The sequence below is a fragment of the Sycon ciliatum genome, chromosome 6 (assembly GCF_964019385.1).
Source record: "Sycon ciliatum chromosome 6, ocSycCili1.1, whole genome shotgun sequence".
Lineage (NCBI taxonomy): Eukaryota > Metazoa > Porifera > Calcarea > Leucosolenida > Sycettidae > Sycon > Sycon ciliatum.
Window position 1 is genome coordinate 10,956,225 of NC_088648.1, and position 21,987 is coordinate 10,978,211.

The 21,987-nt window shown below is 45.3% G+C and overlaps 3 long non-coding RNA genes across 3 annotated transcripts in view; 2 read left to right on the forward strand and 1 right to left on the reverse strand.

The window, feature by feature from the left end:
- Positions 1 to 21,987, reverse strand: part of LOC135818835 (uncharacterized) — a 191,941-nt gene that overhangs the window by 14,172 nt on the left and 155,782 nt on the right. The window lies entirely within an intron of this gene.
- LOC135818832 (uncharacterized) lies at positions 3,673 to 5,878 on the forward strand. The gene is made up of 3 exons (XR_010553776.1): positions 3,673 to 3,773; positions 4,035 to 4,110; positions 5,608 to 5,878. It is a non-coding gene; the product is annotated as an uncharacterized LOC135818832 (long non-coding RNA).
- Positions 8,528 to 10,461, forward strand: LOC135818833 (uncharacterized). Its single transcript, XR_010553777.1, has 2 exons — positions 8,528 to 9,815; positions 9,961 to 10,461. It is a non-coding gene; the product is annotated as an uncharacterized LOC135818833 (long non-coding RNA).

A 21,987-nucleotide genomic window follows, 5' to 3' on the forward strand; every position in this document is an offset into this window, starting at 1 on the left:
ATGTAATAACTAAAACAAGTGTCAAGTAAAGTCGGCGGAATAGCGCGAGCTCCGGTGTGGGGAGCAAACCCTTTCTTACAAACTAAAACACACACTTATATACATGTAGCTAATATGGTTTCAGGTAGAAATACAGCAGCTAACAAGTACAAAACGCGAAGTTTGCACCTTTGCAATGTGTGAATATAGCAGGTGTTGGAAGCTGTGTATATTCGTACTCGTGACCCTGTGCTATGTAAACAGAAAGAAAACGTTGTATCACTCACACTCTTCAAGTAATACACACGCACCATTACATTCATTCACACAGTATCACATTCATCTGCCACTAACTTTCTCACATACACTATATTCACACATTGCAAAGGTGCAAACTTCGCTTTTTGTACTTGTTAGCTGCTGTTTTTCTACCTGAAACCATATTAGCTACATGTATATAAGTGTATGTTTTAGTTATTACATTTTTATGTGACGGCGTTCCACTGATGACAGTCACAAGAAAACGTTATGGAACTAACTTGACTTTCTTCATTTTTGCTGTTGTTATGAGTGCACAATTTATCTTATTTATTGCCATTTTACGACTATTGTCTCCCCGTCGATTGTTTAAATACTAAAAATAATACTGATATTTTACAACTTCATGCCTTGACTCTCCGCACCCGTGCGCGCGCCGCGTCGACCTGCTACGAAGAAGTTCACGCGCAGCATACAGTTGTCGTCTGCAAACAGAGGCACGCCAGGGTTGAGGACAGGGAGGTCGTTGACGAAGGCCAGGAACAGTAGCGGTCCTAGGGAGTAGGGTGGACCCTTGCGGTACACCAGCGCAAAACAGGGAGAGAATCAGAGAGGACTAGACCAAGCTTTACTGATTGAGTTCTATTGGTGTTCTATTGTTGAGATGTGAGGCAAGCCACGACTGCAGGCGGCCGATGACCCCCCCCCCCCATAACCCCATAACATAAGCATGCTGCTTGGCTAGTACAGTAGTAACCCCCCATGCCAAACTGGATCAAACGCTTTCGCCAGGTCGAAGAAACACAGGCTAAGGTAATGCCGGCGGTTTCGGAAGGTGCACGGTCGCTGGACGAGGTTGGTTAGATGTAGGGAGGTAAAGTCACCATGGCGGAACCCAGATTGCATATCATGGAGCAGAGGTGCCAGATAATGGTAGACCTACACTGCTACAGCCGATCAGAGACGATTCTCTCAAGTATCTTGGAATAGGTGGTCAGCAGAGAGATAGGGCGATAGTTACCAGGATCATGACTGCTTCCCTTGTTCTTGTTTGTGGGCACAACCACAGCATATTTCCGGGCAGTAGGAGAATGTGCGCAACCTCACGGTTTACGAATATTCGTTAGCTTTTTTCGTTAAGGGGCCGTCCGTAAATATCGATGTTTTTTTAGAGACGATATTGGTGCTTCTCTCCCTTGACCCCCCCCCCTCCCCCCAGAAGACGCACATGTACATCTAGATCATGGAATCAATATTTTTGGATGCTCATTTTTTCAAATCCTTGTTCAGACATGTCGACAGTGAAGACTGGAAACTCTTGTGGAGTTCGTCCGTGTTTGTTCGCACTGCCTCTACGTCTTGAAAAAGGTCTCCTGCAAGCATCGTTCGGCCGATTTCCACAATCAATAGCTCATTCTTTTGCTGTTGAAATTCGCCATGGGCGAACAGCTTCCAATTTTTGATTTTGTTCTTGTGTCGCGAGTTTTAGCTCCGCGAACGGAAGCTGGTTTCACATTTCTTGTATAGCCATTTAGACGTCCGCGTGCAGGGATCGGCGAAACTTCAGATATTTACATCGATATTTTTCTGATGCTCTAAAAGACGCACATGGCTCAAACCCCCTCCCCCCCAGACGCACCAATATCGTCTCTAAAAAAACATCGATATTTACGGACGGCCCCTAAAAGTAGATCTACTCGAATTTTCGTTGTGCCCAACCTCTCTAGCTAGCTAGCTCTGATATCGCATCATGATTTTCGGGTGACTCGGGTCAAGTCTGCCACGTGCTTTCTCATAATTTCAGCCAACGTTGACCAATAGACAGCGAGTACGTAATGCTCTCCAGTCTTCTGGAACCGTACAACTGCTTATCCAGCAGTCTACCAGGAGATGAACCCGTGACCCCATGACCCCGTGCACATCCCGGGAATTGGTAGAATCTACGCAGCTGCAGAAGTTCTTTCGAGCCGAGGCCTAGCGACTCATTTTCCTCGATGTTGTTGTCGGAGATGGATTGCGTTTCAGCTTTCTCTCTCCTCCTCCTAACTGATGGTTGGCGATTCGTGCCTGAAGCAAACTGAGTTGTGACTTGTCTTGACGCATACGATGCTCCATCATGAAAAGTTTCAGGTAGCCTCTAATATTGGCGAACCAGTACCTACACCGCTCGCTAACAGAGCGGTTGTGGCCTGAAATAGATAGGGACTGGACGAAAAGCTATGCGTCTTGGAGAAGACTGGCAAAACGGTGGGTGTCTGTAAAGGCAGATTTGCGCTATGTAACAACAGCTTCGTGAGAAGTTTCACCCAGCGGCTTCATTGTCAGTAGTGACTACACCCAATTTCCAAAACTTGCTCCGATCGCTTCGATTTTGGTCTCATTCGATTCTCCCAGGCGTAGTACATAGGAAATCTGTAAGTATTATTCGAATCGGCCCAGCCATTCTTGAGTTATAGTGATTTGAAGTGCGCCAAGTTGGACTTTTGCTGGAAACAGAAATGAATGGGAGCGATGGGAGAATCGAGAACGACCGCACAGTCCGTGCATGCAGTACAGTGTACAGTGCACACGCCTCGTCACTCGAACTGCGCGTACGAAATTGCATACTTAGGTATGCTGGCGCAGAACAAATTCGCTCGTAGAGGAAGACGAAAGCGTCTCACCGCCTTGTAATTTCACATGGCCAGTAGTTTTTCGACGCTGAAGACGATGGAATAGTCCGCGACGCTGCGACCCGACCAGAACAACCCGAAATTCATACCCTGAAAAAGCGCTGAGCGCAGAGCTCCTAAATTTTGTCGTATGGAAACGGGACTTCGGGTCTCAAGGGCACGAACATCTCCTCTCTCAGATAAAGCAATTCACTCGATGCGATATTCTACAATTTGACCTGGCCACGCCGAAATGCACTGCCATGTCCGATTCTCCCATCGGAAGTATAGAAACTTGTTTCCAAAAAATCAGCGTCTGGGTGCGAGGGAGTAAAGTCACTATTGTCAGTAAGTGGTTGGTTTCGTTTGCCATGGGTTTGTCTAGTAATTCTGAATCTTCTTCTTTCCGAATCAACTTCTTTTTTTGGTTTGGGCCATGGCAGGTATCTGTTCTCCGCCAACCACACGGCTGTTGTGCATGCAGTGTTTCACTGCTGCTCCATTGCAGCTGTACCCAATCTTGATGCCTTCGCTATTTTGTTCTCTTTTTTTCCTCGAAACCAGGGCTTTTACGACTCCTGCTGGCGAGTGAAGAAGTCGCTGCCATTCTCAGTTGGTCTGCGCATGCGTGAGTTACGTGGAAGCGTGTTCCGTTGAAAGAAGACTGATGTAAGTACTAGAACACGTGCAATTCATTTGTCGACCTGTTGATATTCGTCCGTTGCTCTGTGGCTTGCAGTCTGAACTGTCGCTAAATTCTTTACGCCCTATTTCGGCTTGCATTTGTTGAGGCGTGTCAAGACCATTAGTCCACAGCCCTTTGTAATCAAAACTATACGCCTCGTCTTGATGAGCACTTGTCAGCGACGAGCGACGCATGGCAGTGTGAGTTCAACTTACCTTCTTTACCTGGTCGTTTTTGAATTTGTGGCAAACTTCTGATAACGCGTGGCTAATTTGTTATGGTCGGAGAGCGAAGCACCCGTCTGTCGGCACTGGACTGCCTTGCTAGTTGTGGTGCTGTAGAATGTAGAACCCCTTCCGTTGTTGCGGGCGGTTGCCGGGACAAGGTAGAGTGCGCTTCCTGAAAAAGTCGAAACTGTTCCGGTCAAGCATTTCTTCGACTTCTTCTTTTCTCCTCTGTAGGTAGTTTACCATCTTTCAAGGGTCGTGGAGTCGGTCTGGATAGTGACGTTAACTTGGCAGGACGACCGGATTACACGTAAGAGACTGCGTCTGATCGCTATAGAGTGTAACACTGTACGACATCGCTCGCAAAGCAATAGGTGCAACGACTTGTGCTCTTGCTTGTCTGGTGGAAATTTCATGAGTGGAAATTATTGCTGTGACGTCAGACAGTGTTGTATATCCACACGAGTGTGCCTAATAGTACATGTGTTGTGGTCGCTAACGACAATACTATACGATTATTTGTCGCACTCACTGACTGTATTATGATCTGGTTACGTTGGTGGACAGTTAGTCATAACTCGTAACATTTTGTCCTTTTCTTTATCTTTAAGTCCACTATACGATATGTGTTAGAAAATGAAAAGTGCTCGTCTTTCTTTGGAGGGACGCGCTGCTTGACCGTAATATGTCATTTACTAGTAGATCGACATAATATATATAATTGTACATGTCTGTCTAGGTGAACGTTCTGTTGCTTACCAGCGTCACAAATCGCCATGTTAGCTGTGGCTGTTTGTACAACAAAGCAATGCTACCTACAGTCTGATAGAGGCTCAGTTCACGGGGCCATTTGACCTACAGTTGTATTGTGTAGAAGTTTGGATGCTGGCGATAGGGTGCACTTCGAAATGGCGCGTCCGCAAAATGTTCTCAGTGAATACCATGTACCATGTGAATACCAAGTTGATGGATTTTGGATGATTCGCATCGAGGTCTCATGCTGCCCATTATGATTTTATGATTTCTTCTTTTTTTAATTCTCTTCTGAAACTATCAGCTTGCTAAACCGCTAACCAGTTAACTCTAAGCACCAGCGGGCAGTAATGAAGGTTTCTGTGTGATATCTAAATCCAATATCCTGAGCGCATCTGACATTTTCTTGCAATTTCCATACTGAATTCGACTGGCGATAGCGCATTTCAAGATTTACATGTCCATTTCAAACCATGGTAGAAAGTGTGCCACATACTGCCAGCATCCACGTACATGTACCTGTGTATGTGTGACCTCTTCAATGGGTTTGGTGATGATACAGCCACTTGTGCCCTTGTCTATCTCTGTATATGTTTAATGTTAATCCTCCAGCAGGCGGTTGTTAGAGTTGACAATTTTATGTTCCCAGTTGGCGGAGTACCGGTATGAGCCCTTCGCAGGCATACAGTTAACAATTTAATGTCCGATGTTCCTGATTGCTGCTCTATGTGTGCTCTATGATGGTGGGAGTATAACTCCGTTTCAGATGATACTGGAAATAGCTTTCCAACGTCTAGTTAATCTCAATATGTTGAAGTATGACCAGTAGACAATTGACCAATGCTCCTGGCACTGGCTGCTATTGGCCGCACTGATCTTAGGTCTAACACCCTCCCCTCCCCTCCCCTCCCGCTATTGCCTGGCATGTCATTTATCTCAGCCTGCTTTCCCACATCATGATACAATGGGTGATATTTCTTCTGTGTGTGTGTTTGTGTGTGTGTGTGTGTGTGTGTGTGTGTGTGTGTGTGTGTGAATGCTGAGCAACGTGCAGATGGATTGCCACGAGCATTCAAGTCGACTTCTCAATCACCGCCTACCGGACAGCATTCCATTCCACTGTCATCACCTCGCAGAATTTGCTAGGCCTCTGGATATTCTATTGTGATTGCTATGGAACAGCACCAGGCATTGCTCACAACCAAAAGGTACTGTTGAAGTGTTGCTGGTTATCTTGATATCCAATCCTCTTCTGCCGCTGAATCATTAAATTCAGGAAGGGATCCCCTGTTCAAATATAGGCAAGTAATGCAACTTAAAAAAATGACACAGGTCGGGGTACAGAGTGGGTCAAGAACCACGTTTCCACCTCCGTGGGACGCCACAACCCCATGTTCACGTGTCAGGTGCGGCTCCTAAACGGTGGGGGAAGGAGGATAGATCAGACAAGATGGCTCTGTGACATTTACATACCCAGACCACTGTCCACCTTCTGTAGACATTCGGAACTCTGTATCTGAAGACTGAGACCCGACTGCGCAAAGTCCCCATCATTGATGTCTTGGATTTCCATTTCAAACCACACCAGAAACCATGCAATGCATGGCCAGCATCCAATAACCCTTCAATGGAGCTGTCTCCAAGTGTATCGAGGGGCGTCAGGCGCTATTTCAAGATGGTATAGTCAGCCATCATGGTAAATGCCATTCCGAAGTCACTCCCAGTATCCACTTGCTTGGAGTCGGCAGCACGGATGTCCAAGTACTTGATGGGATGGGGGGGGGGGGGGGGGGGAGTACCAGCTCTAGATTGAACCACCCTGTATCAACTTGGCTCAAGTCCACAGACTGAAGTGCAAACTTAAGCCAGGTTCCCACTGGGCCGATATTTTGCCCGATGCTCCGATACGGACTCAGACATGAAATCAGCCGACTGTGTCGGACGAGTCGGACTACCTCTTCACCCACAGCACCGAGCGATTTTGCTTGTTGGCCTGTCTGTGTACATACGTACACTTGCTAACGTTACACGGCGGCGCTAGGCCATAGTAGATACTAGAGCAAAACGAGGTTTTTTATTCACGCGGTAGAGGACCAAAATCTTGAACTAGCCTGATATGTAGGAGCCATCCACTCCAGCCAGTTCTCTATCTGTACCGACCCACTCTGCTGTCATGTTAAAAAGCCGTCAGGGATTATTGGTTTCTGGCAAATCTGTGGTGAATTTCTCGTGGTATGATTAAAATGGCAATTTCTCGACTGGTCAATATTTGGTCGAAAGTCGCCCCATTTTTAGTTAGTGCTTTAACGCGATGGAGCGGGCCTGCAACCAATCCCTGACGGCTTGTACGACAACTCCGCTCACACCAGGTGATTTTGGCGCCGATCTTGACGATTTTTCGTCAGATTCCATGGCGGCCGAAAAATCGGCCAAGTGGAAACCCGGCAATAGGAAAGATGGTGCCTGCACCCAGATGAAACCCTTTGTGTCCACTTTCAGAATGAGGCAGGCGTACATGTGTGTATGTGGGCGGGGGGGGGGGGGGGGGGGGCGGGGGGTCACCTCCAGATAGGATACGGTGTACATGTACCTTCTGTGCTCCTCTCCACTTGCGTCTGGCCATGCATGGATGCCTTCAGGGGATTACACATTCACTTGTTTACTTCTGTTTTATTGTGTTTTGCAACCACTGAGCAATGTGCAGTCAGATGTCGGGCTGAAGTACATCCTACGCAAAGCGCCAGCAACTGAAAAACACCCATGCCAAGCATTGTTAGCCAGCCCGCTCCACTGCCACCAGGACAACGCAGGTCAGGCTACGAGTTCAGAACTGTTTGTTCATCGGCACAGTGGAGCAAGGCTTCTTCATCAAGAACTTGGCTGCTGCTGCCGCCCACCCTCTTTCCCACAGGTACACATGCTCACATTGTTAGCACTACTAGTATCTGACTAAGCTTTCCTGTGAGAAATGGTGATACCATATGGATGCGGAATGGCAAGTTTGAGATTGTGGGCAATGTGAATTCTGTAGGTTTATACGTCCAGTGGAACAGCTAACAACTAATACGAGTGTGAAAGATTAGGCAAGGTACTATAGCTTATTGAATAGTTCTCCTCGATGGACCCTGTTCTGTATCATCGTTTCTTGTGTGTGTCTAGCCGAGTTTGCTATGGACAACCCTGTGGAGGCTGGGAAATAGGATTTGCCGCGGTGTCGTGATAAGTATCCATTTGAGCTCCTTCAAACCTCACAGCTATTATGCCGTTGTACTTTGAAGTATACTTTACAGTCCGTTTGGTAAAATCACCTTTGCAGCTAGGAAATCCCAACATAGGCCGGGTTTAGGCTGGAAAGCCCCAGTCAAACGCTTTCAAAATACTAGACTTACAACTTCATTTGGATCCTGTCAGCAAGAAAACCCAGACTCCCTGGACTGACTCAGTGCAACCTCAAATGTGAACAAGAAGAGTCTGCACGACCCATATATTGAAGGATTTTCGGCTATTTGCATTGTTTCTGCCACTATAGGAATGAGGAGGCAGTGGAGAGGCCAGATTTGCCCTAGCCTAGGTGACTTTGAATGAGTAAATTAGCACAACTGGCAATCACAATTATGATGGGGCCTCATTTAGGATTTCTTTTGAGAATGCTTGCATAACTGCCCCTGATATTTTGTATTGTGGTGTGTCTCCCTCTTGTGTGTTTTTGTTCCAGGCTTGTCATTTGCCACCTATGCTTCACTTTATGATTTCCTATTCTTTATAGACTTGGGAGGGGTCACTTCATAGCAGCAAGATTTTCTTGTTGCTATGTAGCTGACAAAACATGGCAGGTGTTCCGTTCCAATTCCCCCGGGGCTCAGGGAAGGTAGTGGAGGGATTGGGGGGGGGGGGGGGGAGCTTGCTGGCAACTCCATGACTGGCTCCGATCAAATTTTCGCCTCAAAATGAGGTCGGAAGGAGAGGTATTCTGTAGTAGTTGAATTAGTCTGCAAATCAAATCGAACACATTTAAACATTCCTGGTATGCTTTATGGGGGATTGCCAATGAAAATGTTACGGCAAACGAAGAACCGCAACATGAAAGGCAACTTCTGCTATTGATCACTGGATTTTTATGCATTTGAGGTGTTTCCTGTAATATTATGTATGCCATCACGAGTCGACCCTTGCCCTATATTGCCTGTGTCTCAACCCATGCCCAATATGGACTGTAGTCTGCAATATTGTAATTCCTACCCTAATAGTATTGCAATACCTATCATGCACGATCCCAAATTATGTTTGGTCGAGTTTATCATGAATTCATTTGTTGGTGGTAGAAATGATCTGTACCATTGCATTCTACAATCATATCAATCTTACTATTTCCACACCTGCATGTATGCTCCCACACACACACACCTCAGGGACCAGCACACTACTACACACTCAACGAGTACGAGAACTTGTACTAAACAATGCGGCCGGCGGGGAGCGAGGTGGAGCGGCACACACTCGGCCGATGATTAGTGCAACAGTCAAGCATTGGCGGCAACTGGTGGCTGGAGCCAGTCAGACTATCAAGTATCAACCACAAACACTGAACAATATTTGACCCTCATACCAAACAATATTCATATTCTATTTAATCTTTCTCACTCAAAATTCTAGTATATTCTTATTATGATCTTTTTCACATTCTTTGCTAGGTTAGCTAGGCATAGATCAGGGCCAGGTAAGCGCCTTGTAGGTCATCTCTCCTATATTCAACCAGCGCTACATCCAACCAGCGCTACAGCGTCAAGTCATCAGACCTACCATTGGTAAATATGTTGTTTTGTAGTGCATGCTTGGTGTATTGTACAACACCATGTTGTTTTGTACCCGTGTCTATTACTCGTACTATCCCTATGCAACAGTGGCTGTCACAGGCTGCTGTTGTGTGGGTGTATGTAACCAATCAATTGTGTCATGCTCATTCATTCCCACTCAGGTAGGTTCAAGCACTCTACGGACACCACGGCAGCCTCGCTAACGCCCGTCACCCTGGTAACGTATATTTGGGTGGTACGTACGTAGACATTGGTAGGGTATGCATTCTGCTGTTTTGGCTTGCTAGTTCCCCATGTGACAATGGTCATCATTGGCTGCTGTCACATGGGTGTATGCTTCTAATCCATTGTGTGAAGCTGTGTAATTTTATTTTCCCACTCAGCTGGATATGGAAGACCAAGGGACCCGGATTCGCCGCAGCACGGCTAAGTATAAGCCAATGAAATGGTACGTTGCACAATTTCGTTTCTGCATGTTGCAACCTCTTTATTACTACTGTGCTTGCCAAAAAATTCTTGAGTGTTTGCAAACTGTTATAACCAAATGCTCTACCTTGTGCAAATCCGTAACTGTTTGCTTCGTACCTGCTCAGGTAGATCATCTCTTCAATCACTCCAACAGATGCCGACCATCTCGCTACTACCGATGCCGACCATCTTGCTACTACCGATGCTGACCATCTCGCTACTGCCGATGCTGACCATCTCGCTACTGCCGATGCCGACCATCTCGCTAATGCCGATGCCGACCACCTCGCTACTACCGATGCCGGCCACCTCACTACTACCGATGCCGGCCACCTCGCAACTACCGATGCCGGCCACCTCGCTACTACCGATGCAGGCCACCTCGCTACTACCGATGCCGGCCACCTCGCCACTACCGATGCCGGCCACCTCGCTACTACCGATGCCGGCCACCTTGCTACTGCCGATGCCGGCCACCTCGCTACTACCGATGCCGGCCACCTAGCCAGTGCCGATTCAGGACATCTCACTTCAACTGATGCTGGATACTTCGCTACTACTGGCGCTTCGCTATAACTGGCATCAGCCAACTCTGTACCACCTACTTTGTGGCTCACTACTACCACTATCGACATTGACTTTCTCATTACCACGGCTGTGATCAGCGCTGCCAAGTTGTTCGCACCGCTTGGTCCTCAAATGTCGGGTGTATCATCCATCACGCTAATGCCGAGGTTGTTATGCCAGCAATCACAAGACTGGTCGTGTCGTGTGTGTCACAATGCTGCTGCTGGCATCATCGTTTTCTATCCTGCGGATGTCAGTAACATTATTTCCGTCCGTGCACAGCTATGCTATACCAGCTGCATGATCACTGTTTGGGCTGGATGAAGACCGGCATTTGCCTTCACCCAGCTCTAAGAAAGGTAAAGCAATTTCTGAGCCAACTTGATGCATGTCTTTCAACTTGATGCATGTCTTTCAACTTGTTGCATGTCTTTCTACATTCAAGTAGGACAGTCATTGTCATATCAAGTTTGTGCAATTGCCATCAGCAAATTCTGCACTTCATACATCCCATATCCTGGCAAATCTTTCAGATACACCCCCCCCCCCCCCCCCACACACACACACCCACATTGGGCCACAGTGAACACTTCGAGTAGGCGCAGGATTTGAAGAGCGTAATTTACACTAACTGTAGGTAGAAATTTAATCACAGATTGACCCCTAGTGTTGAGTCGTACACCGGGAATTCACACCTGCAAAATGCATACCCGGTACTTCTCAATTTGAAGCTTCCACTGTGCTCTCAAAGGGAAGGATAGTAACATTTGATGTTGTTAGACTGACCCCTTGCTCGGGAGTTTAGGTGTCTTTCAAGATCGTTATCCAGCACTAGCACCCCCCCCTTCCCCCCCCCCCCCACACACACACTATTCTGGGAATCATTTGCAGGTCGTTTCTTGTCAGTGGAAATTTGAAATACCCCTACCTAGGATTTGTGGTGATTGCATACAGGTACACGTACTGAAAGGCAGATGTGCTCCTTCGCATGTAGACGTCTAAGATTGTATAGCTGCATTGCTTTTCAATTTGCACATGTATTAGCCTGCATTAGCCTGTATGACTGTACAGGTTATCGGCTTGGAACGTCAATGAAGGCCAGCCACGTCATGGAGTCGCCAGCAGCTCCTCCCCCCCCCCCTATTATTTATTTTCAATGAATCAGCAATGAGCATGGATCCTGAGTTGAGGCTGTCACCTTTCACTATTTTACTTGCATGCAATTTTGACTTTCCAGTGTTGCTTCAAAGTGGCCGCTTCCTCATGTCCTGGTCTCATTGCTGACCCAAAAATGGAACGGAACACCTGTCAATGGGGAGGGAAATTTACAACTTGTCTTTGAAATAACTTATATTATAGTTGGGGTACAAAGTATCCATTTGAAGAAAATCCAAAAATCATTAAAAAATCGGGAAAAGGAACAGACCTATGCCCAAATTTTTCAGGTTTGGCCGCCATTTTGATTCCTGCGTGCAGTTTGTGTGGGCCCCATTCAAATGTATGGGTTGTATTCAAATGTATGGGCTGCATGCAAATGTATGGGCTTCATGAAAATGTATGGGCTGCAAGTAAATGTATGGGGTCTATTCAAATGTATGGGATCTATTCAAGTGTATGGGCTCCATTCAAATGTATGGGCTGCATGCAAATGTATGGGCTGCAAGCAAATGTATGGGATGCAAATGTATGGGCTGCAAGCAAATGTATGGGGTCTATTCAAATATATGGGCTCCATTCAAATGTATGGGCTGCATTCAAATGTATGGGATCCATTCAAATGTCACATGATGGGCTCCATGCAAATGTATGAGCTCCATTCAAATGTATGGGCTGCATGCAAATGTATGGGGTCTATTCAAATGTATGGGATCTATTCAAATGTATGGGCTCCATTCAAATGTAACATGATGGGCTCCATGCAAATGTATGGGCTGCATTCAAATGTACAGGCTGCATTCGATTGTATGAGCTGCTTCCAAACATATGGGCTGCATTCAGATGCAAGTCATGTACCGTAAAATCCCGCCAGAACACCCCTACCTCCGCCATCCTTCGAGTAGGCACAGGTGAGAGGGGCGGATGGGTGAGTCCTCCTTACCGCATTCAGTACTACATGAAAAATTACTCACCCCACGGAAACTGTCCGTGCATCTCGGACACCGACCAAAGGTCAAGAGTCGTACAGACCCATCAAAACTCAGGGTTTGTGCGATCCTGGTCAAGAGGGTGGGCACCGTTGCGTACATTTCCAACAGGGTCGAGCATGCGTCTGCAGTGGAGTACGGCATCACAGAGTCATACGAGGAACTGACAATCAATCACTTCCCTGGCAAGAAGTCAAGGAGGGGCGGATGGGGGAGATGGGACCCTCTGGCGGAATTTTGCGGTACATGTAAGTATAATTATGGTTACCATTAGAATGTGCCTCCCCCCCTCCCCCAACCCATTTAAAGTTAATAAACTGCAGTGTAAGGGTCTGTACTGAAATGAATGGCTTCCATTCCAGTAAAGCCCGTCAAGATGACCACCTGTCTCAGAGGACCACTAGTAGCACTACAACCTGGACCAAAGGATGTTATTCCCGTAGCTATGCAAAAGACGTTACTTTAGTAACGTCTTTCGCTAGCCAGAGTCCATAGCGCTTTACTTTGGTAATCGTGTGTTTTTGTCTGGCGTCGGCATGACTAACGCTATCCCGTATATGTCCCGTACCGTACCATCGAAGACAGCTGGCCACCTTATTCAAATAGGGATTTCAGCTGCAAGATCACAACGTGAAGCAACTAGGAAGAATGTGTATGTATGAGAAGTGTATTGGGGGTCCAACCTGTCGGAAGGCTACCCTTTTGCCAAAGCATTTTGGAAGTTGGACTAGGTTTCGGCTCCACAATCCAGTGTGTTACTATAATTATAGCTTTCATGGCTGAGGTTGTTGGTACGTCTGTTGGCCCTGGGTTCCCGGTACCCAGTTGCCGAGGCTGGTTGGTAAAATAACTCCAATTTCACTTCAAGGTACCGGTGCATCTAGTGTCTGCTTTTATCAAAGCAGCGTGCTGTCTATACTGGTGACCCCAGCAAGTGTAGGGTGTGCATAGGTAACTGTCTTGGCCGTCCTATTCCGATGTACTCCGTGTGGTGTAGACCAGGTGTGCATCGGGGAGTCGATTCACATGGCTTCGCCAGTTGTGTGGATTAGACAGTTATCTGGCGCTTGTCTTGATCTGTTTCAATCAGAATCAGATCCGCTATCGTTGCTACAAAGAGAAAATCTGTGGGTGCACATCCAGTGCATTTGCAGATTTGCGTTCTTCTCTTGCGACGGGCGTATACATGGTACATGGTACATTGGTGGAATGCATGCGGGACGATAGCGCGGGTTCGAACCCAGGTTCGGCGTTTAAAAAAAGAGGATAGAAAAGATGAAATAAGGTAGTGTCGTATTAATACGAGAGAGCTTGACAGTTCAGGGCCCTCGCTACTGTAAGTCAACAAAAATTCATAAGAAGAAAAAAGGGACCAAAGAGCTACAAGTTACGCTATAATTATCCACTAACACCACCTGTTACTTTGCAATCAGCTCATGCGATAACATTGCACGGCACTGACCAAAGGTACTGACGCTCTGCACCTAACTGGCAATCAGCTCTAGCACATCGTGGATGTGCACTCCAACAGCCTTCCAGCTTGGAAGGTTCTAAGTTATAGAAATAACATAAGGAGGGGAAGGGGAGCGTAACCAAGACAAGCCACCCAGAATTAATTCGTTTGTTTGGGTCACTTCACTCATCAGTAGCATGGTCGGTCGGCGTTTTTCCCTCTTTCTTTTTTGGTTTCTGCCACGCAGACTATGGGCACATTTCATTACACACATTTCGGTCAATTCTAGCATTAGTTATGGTGGATGCACTGGTCGATTACCCAAATCTCGTCGTCAGAATTGATGGAATCCAATTCCTTCACACCACTCAATTCTGAAGAGGGGGTGGAATTGCGTGCGAGGTGTACGGGATCCCACGTGATCCCCTTTTTACGATTTTTAAGTGTAGTCGTTTGGTTACATGGCCGCAATTCCGGTTTATTCCCGTAGCTATGCAGAAGACGTTACTTCAGTAACGTCTGGCGCTAGCCAGGGTCCACACAGCTTTAATTTGGTGTTTGTGTGTTTGTGTCACGCCTGGCGCTATCCCGTATCTGTCCCGTACCGTACCATCAAACACAGCTGGCCACATACAGCTGGCCCCACTATTCAAATAGGACTTTCAAACGCAAGATCATAACGTGAAGCAACATGGAAGAATGAGTACGAATGCGAAGTGTATCGAGGAATGCATGTAGGGCGATAGTGCGGGTTCGAATCCCAGGGTAATGCCTGAAAAAATAGGAGAATTGAAAAATTTATAACATCCCTATTCTTTTTTGCCGTCATCAAGGCGGTAGATGGTGTCGTATTAGAGAGGTTAAGATGCACGTTATTTCCGACGTGACGCACAATTTCACGTCAAATTTGGCGTAAAACTCCAAATTTCGACGTGAGCAGCAGGTCACTCGCGTTGATTTTTCGACGTGCGAGCAAATAACGTGAGCTGAACTTTCGCGTCACGTCAGAAATAACGTGCATCTTAACCTCTCTATTACCCTCGACCGTACCTGTCCCGTATCTGTCCGGTACCGTACAATCAAAGACGGCTGGCCACAATGCATAATTCAAATAGGGCTTTCAAATACAAGATCATAACGTGAAGAAACTTGGAAGAATTAGTATGTATGCGAAGTGTATCGGGGGATGCATGCAGGGCGATAGTGCGGGTTCGAATCCCAGGTTATTTCTAAAAACAAAAAGTAGAAATTTTGTAAGAATTTATAACATCCCTATGCTTTTTTTGTCTCAGTCATCAAGGCAAAAAAGCATAGCCTATGGCCCTGAGCTTCCAAGCTCTCTCGTTCTGCTCATTCGAGAATTATATAACCTGGGTCCAAAATACAACCAGAATGTTGGCTACTGTCATAGCCTAATGTATGTCTACAGCATTGGGTACATTGTGTGTATGTATAACCCATAACGATTCTGGCCGTACGGGCGCCACGTAAGCCATAAGGCAGCAGCATCAAAAGAAGAAAAAAGAGAATCTAACTGCACTCATAAACAAGCTGCCTATAGCTATCACGATCAGCAGCAACGAGAGAGAGAGAGACAGAATTGTACAATTCCTTGATCAGTCTCTGGTGCTGGTGAACCAATTGATTGTGAAGGGGGCGACCGTTGGGTCTTTCTTGATCCCGGCACCATTCCATCCAAGAAATAGAGGGAGTAGCTATCATGATGCCTTGCCACACGTCCAAACCACTTCAACTTGATATGCTTTTAAAGTTGAATCAAGGCGTGTGAACAGGCCAATATCATTTTTTTGACTTCCAGTAGTACTGACTCATTTGTGCAATGATGATAGTATTTGACGCCAAGCAACTTACGCAGATACCTGAGCTCAAAAGCTCTAATTCGATTTAGGATAGCTTATGAGATGGTTAGGGGCAAGTAGATTATGCCGGCATAACTTTTGGCAAAAACATGTCCTTTTTTCTTTTTCTTTTTTGAGAATGAGCATAAAATGGCATCCTACTACTACAACTACTACTACTATCCGAAAGACAAGGGCAAATGCCCACTGAAGCTGTTTTACACACCTGCTATCGAAGGCATACGTTTTGGCAAAATCAGGTCCTTTTTGAGAAGGAGCATAAAATGGCATCAGAAAAACAAGGAAAGATGCTCAATGAGGCTGTTATATAATTATGTAGGACTGAGTGACCAGTCGAGGCCCCATGACCAGTCAAACAGTCACAACCCCCCCCCCCCCCTGACCAATCACAAAATTAATTAATTACTTTACCAGTCACAATGCCCCATGACCAGTCACAAATCACCATACATGTACATGTGTAAAGCACACAGTTCGTGACTGCTCGCGGAGTGCTTCGTACTGCAGGATTCGTTGTGGAAACTAGAATTCCCTATGAGCGGTCACAGAATACAGTTGTGGCCACTATAATTCCATGCGAACAGTTACATGCGGAATGTACAGTTGCGACCACTTTTCTCTGTGAGTAGTCACAGGCAGAACATAGGTATTTTTGTATTATTATTTTATCTCTTTTCAAACAATCCACAAGCCAAGAAGATGTGTAGACGGAAGAACCGTATCTTTGTGATACTGATCGCAAACATGATTAATTCCTCCAGGCCATTGAGAACCCAATTCTTAACCTTATCTAACCAAAGTTCTTGTCAAAGCAGCATGCCAGTTCAAGAACGTCTCGTCAGACATACATATCGATACATGTCTGGTGCACTCTCACTAACAAGCAGGCATCGCAGGCTACATTCGCACCAACAATCACAAGAAGTTGTAGTGAGTGAATATTTCTATAAAATTAATAAGTAGAAGGAAAATACGTAATGGACAAATGAAGGTGTGGAGGATCGCCCAAAAACACTGACAAGGAGACTGTAAACGGTACACAGTACTCGTATGCATGTACAATTGCAAAGTTATTTTGGGAGTAGAAATGAAGGTGTGTTCGAAGCAGTAAACTGCGTAAGCCTGTCCCTCCAGGAAATCGCGATTCCACGGATGCAACAAATTTCGCGATTTTCGCCCAAACCCGCGATTTTCAGGAAAATCCGCGATTTCCCGCATTTTTTGTTTTTTCTGCACTATAATTATCTCACTTTTTTATGCACTTTTCACACAGTGCTTTCCATGATCCTGTAGGTTATTTGCACAGTACGACTCGTACTACTCCCAAGTAGATATACGATGCAACAAATTTCGTGATTTGGCCCAAATCTGCAATTTTCTGTAAATAATTCCGCGAATCCTGGTAAGTTCTGCATCATTCCGCACTTTTCGTCGCATTTTTTGTTGTTTTCTGCCGCAATTTCTTGCGCAAGTTTTCGAGAGTTTTTTCCGCAAATTCCCGCAGGGACAGGTAAGCACTACGTTGAGCCACAATATTGAAATACAGTTTCCTGCAGTCAAAACAAGACACAAAATGCAGTGTCCACCAAAAAAAGGAAAAAATATTCACCATAAAAAAAACAAAAAAAAACAAGACACTCACACTTCTCTGGTCTAGTTCGCCATTCTTATTGCTAACATGACTTGATTTAATTTCTTACGGTGGTTCTTGAGAATGGATCTAGTTCGCCATTCTTATCGCTAACCGTGATGACTTGATTTAATTTCTTACGGTGGATCTTGAGAATGGATCAATGATGTCTTGACAAAGTGTCTGAAGTCCTTGCTTCAATTGATGTCTTGAATAGATGTCTTCCCTGAACGACTTCAACTGAGAGGCAGTTTCAGTTTCAACAAGCTGGACATTGTTTTTATGTGGAGTCTTCCACAAGAAAGACAGAGCTACACACACGAAGGTGCTTGATGTACTTGAAGTACTCAGTACCTTCTTGGAGATGAACATCTTTTCATTTCCATCTTCATTATATTTTCGTCTCTGCATCGTCGACGATGTCCACTTCTGACTCCGTAATCTTGTCGCCCATCCTCTCCAAAAACACAAAGCGAGTGCTGCTTGTATGCCGGATCAGTTGAAATCAGTCTCCGTTCTAGCAAGATCGGCATGCAAAAAATTACTTGACTGAAAATATTCCGAAATAGTTTTTCTGAACGACGAAGTGTTTTTCTTCAAATATGATGAATAGCACAGTCAGTCTACTAGCCAGAATGTCCTCTCAAAAGAGATTCTATCTGAAGCCTGCAAGATTGCGACCACCCTTCATTTTGGAGAGGAGCCCACATACATGTATACAGTACACCAGACTCGAGCTACAAGTAAACTACTACTACAACGTCATGTCCATTCAGAAAAAGATGATATCCTAGCTTTTGACCATAAACGGGTCAAATTTTGAGTTTTCGTCACAATGTTTTTGGCAATCCCCCATGGAATGCTCTTCCAATTGTGTTTTTGAAGTCTATTTCTCCAAAAAGCAAGCCATAAGAAGAATAGGATTTCGGCCAGGTTTTCCCCCTAAAACACTGAATTGGGTAAAAACCATAAAAATCCAGGCCGTTCACTCCACTTGCATAACAGTACATAAAAATCCAGGCCGTTCACTCCACTTGCATAACAGTACATTTGCGGTTCGAACCCCAGTTGAGGTGCCTTTTTTGGACGCTTTTTCAAGTTTCGAATCGCGCGGCGGGCACAGTGTACCGGTACCACAAAATCGCCAAACACGGGAGCTAGCTCTCCAGAGCCAGCGCTCATCTTTTTCTGAATGGACTGTAGTACTAGTAGTAGCAGTAGATCTAGTACCATGGCATGAGTACGCGGAGATCGAGAGTTGATCGAAATCTTTCTTGCTCACTTCTGAAACCTGTGATCATGCATGGTGATGAGTGTGAAGCATTTCGCTAGGCACACACGGACCAGCGGCTGCACGCTGCAATCCCCCCCCCCCCCCCGCGCCCGAGATCCCCCCGCTACGAGTGTACTGAAACTGTACTGGTATGGATTCGTGCATAGCTGCGCTCTCTGGTCTTTCCTTCAGTGCTTCACTTCAGTTCAGACCCCAGTTACAGTAAGACTTACTAGTATCGTTTATAAAGTGACCGGATATAATGATATACCGGTTATAGTGATAGAACACGTCAAAATCAAAATCAAATCAGAAAAATACAGCTAAAATATCACTATAATTTACACTATTATCGGCTATACCGATATATCGCTTATTGTGATGGACTTCAGGAAGCAAACCATATCAAATGTACAGGAAAGTATCGCATATAATGATCAAGAGTGATGATCACACATGTCCGTTTCTGGCTGTGCTACCCCTCGCAATGTGCTCCCTTTGTATGCTCTTGTCCGTTTCTGTATGCACATGTCCTTTTCTGGCTGCGCTACCCCTCGCTCCCTTTGTATGGTCTTGTCCTTTTCTGTATCTTTCTGCATGCTCTTGTCCGTTTCTGGCTGTGTTGCCTCTCACGATGATGTTGCCAACTCACGTACACAGCCACTCATGTCTATTTCTGGCTCTACGCAACTCGTTGGACACCGAGTAGATCTACGTGAGTACGACTCTACGAGCACAGATCCAGTTCAGGCTTTTTTTGGAGAACACGCTGAAGAAGCAGCCATGCCACATGATGTATCGAAGTTCTAGTACATTTAGAAAAGCGATCCTGTCAGCTTTTCTATTATTGTGTTCACATGGCAGAAAAAACGACATCGCTATGCTACGTAGGTTTCTACGTAAGGTGCTCGGTATTTCACTTAGGCTACGTAAGTTTCTACGTAAGGTGCTCGGTATTAGATCTACCAACGAGTGGTAGCCGCGTGCTGTGCACGTGCACGGCAGACATTGTGTTGCAGTGCAGTGCAGTCCGTTTTCGGATGTGCATGCGCGAGGAACTTCCTTCTTTGGAACTGCTTCTTGCATGAGCTGTTTCGGATATTTCGTGTCCTGGCTTATTTCGCTTCGGCTCTGCTGAGACCTCTTTTCACGGAATATTACTCAATGACAGGTGAGTTGACCAGTTCCCTTTGATTCATTTGCTTGTGTTGACTCTTTCATTTACGAAAAGTGTGCTGAGTTTAGGTGGAATACAATAAAATTAATAATGGAAAAGCTGACAGGATCTCTTTTCTAAATTTAGCTTTTCTGCTGTCGAGGCCTCCTTTTACGGAATACTCAATGACAGGGGATCTCTGAGTTGACCACTTTCCTTCGATTCATTTTGCTTACGCCCACCCTTTCATTTACGGAAACGTGTGCTGATTTTATTCGGATTTAGATCTACTCGTATCTCCTTGCCCTTGCCAACAGTGTGCGAAGAACGGGAGTTCAGCTTCTTGACGGTAAGGCTTATGTTGCTGCTGAGGCTTAGATGTGTTGTAGAAATACTCATGTTCATTGTACATTTGTACGTTACAAGTAAGGCACTGGTCATGATTGCTTCCGGCATTCCGTGCTGCGATCATAGGGTAGAATCTGAATTTTGCAGTGGCATAGCATCGTTGGCAGTTCCCAATCTGGAGGGAAAGGTTCAAGGACGCATTGGCCGAGTATGCATAATAAATTCGCATATCAGCGAAAATCTCCATTATGAAGAGGTTCATGCATTCAGTGACTTGTTTGCTTCATACGAAACAAGCCAATGGGTGCAGTCTCGTCTCGTGAAAATCTCGTACGATTGGATTTGTTTACTCGAGTCTGGGCTGTTTGATTTGTAAGTAGCGCCGAGATTGCACTGCCCCAAATAAAGTTGCGTGCCGGCAGAGCAAGAATTACGATCTGCAATCTGTTTGTAGTACCTGCAAGAATGTGCTGTACATGTATCGTATTTTCTCTGCTGTTGTTTCAGTTGCCGTCATGTTGCTACAGAAAGGTTCAGTGACTCATTTGTTTCATACAAGACGAGTCAATGGTTTGGTCTGGCTTAGAATCTTTCGCTGTAGAAGAAATCTATTCGTGTCTCTATTGGAGAAATAATTGTATTCACTCGTTATAAAATAGGGTTAAGACAAACTCACAGAACAGACACCATCGGTCCCTTGGTGTTCGTCCTAAAGTAGCCCTTGGCGGATTATGCCGGCATAATATTAAAATTTTGGCATAATCTTGAGATTTCGTCAAAAAATTATGCTCCGGCATAATATACGGATTCCAACATGTAAGGTCGGCATAATCTTTCGGTTTAGACAAATATTATGCTTAGGGCATCATACAGCTTTGTCCTCCGGCATAATATATGGATTTCAACGTGTGAGGTCGGTATAATCTTTCGGTTTGGACAAAAATTATGCTTAGGGCATGGCTGTGTGTGTGTGCGTGGTTTCTCAATCCACTATGAACAGCGTGAATACATAGTGGAACCGAGCATAATTCTGCATAATTGTGGCATAATCAAAAGCATAATTTGACGATTGGCCGAGCATAGTCCATCAATGGCTATCCTTAAGAGGTTTGACTGGATACCATTCATACTCCCCAAAGTCATGTAACATTCTATTATTATGGAGTGCCTTGTTTATCTCTCAGTACCTCCAACCATATATCCTTGCCCCTTATATCCTCAGGATCAGTGTAGTTGTTGGAACGAGGTGTCGGACAATGTATTTGTTTACATTTTAATACATGTTTATTGTTCCTACTTTGCTGTGTTGTTTTAGACAATCGTGGACTTGTAACACTTTGAAGTCATTGAACTGCTTCCAAAAGTTTTATTGACATCAACAGGATTACAATTTCAGTACAATATGATGCCGGATGACCTTACCACGACAACCCATGACTACAATTATAAACACAGAATCAACAAAAACATCAGCGGCACGCACCCGGCTACAATTCTCAAGTAAATGTGATTTAGGGTGTGGACATCTGAATTTTCTGAAAGACAAGACAATTTTAAGACAGAGTCATGAAATTCTGCAACAGTAACATCCACAGAATGACATGCGTATAAAAAAAGTATCACCGCCACTACCCATATGATTCCCTTGCAGAAGAACATGAATATGCAAGACTATGTAGTGCCATTTTCTGCAAGGAAAGG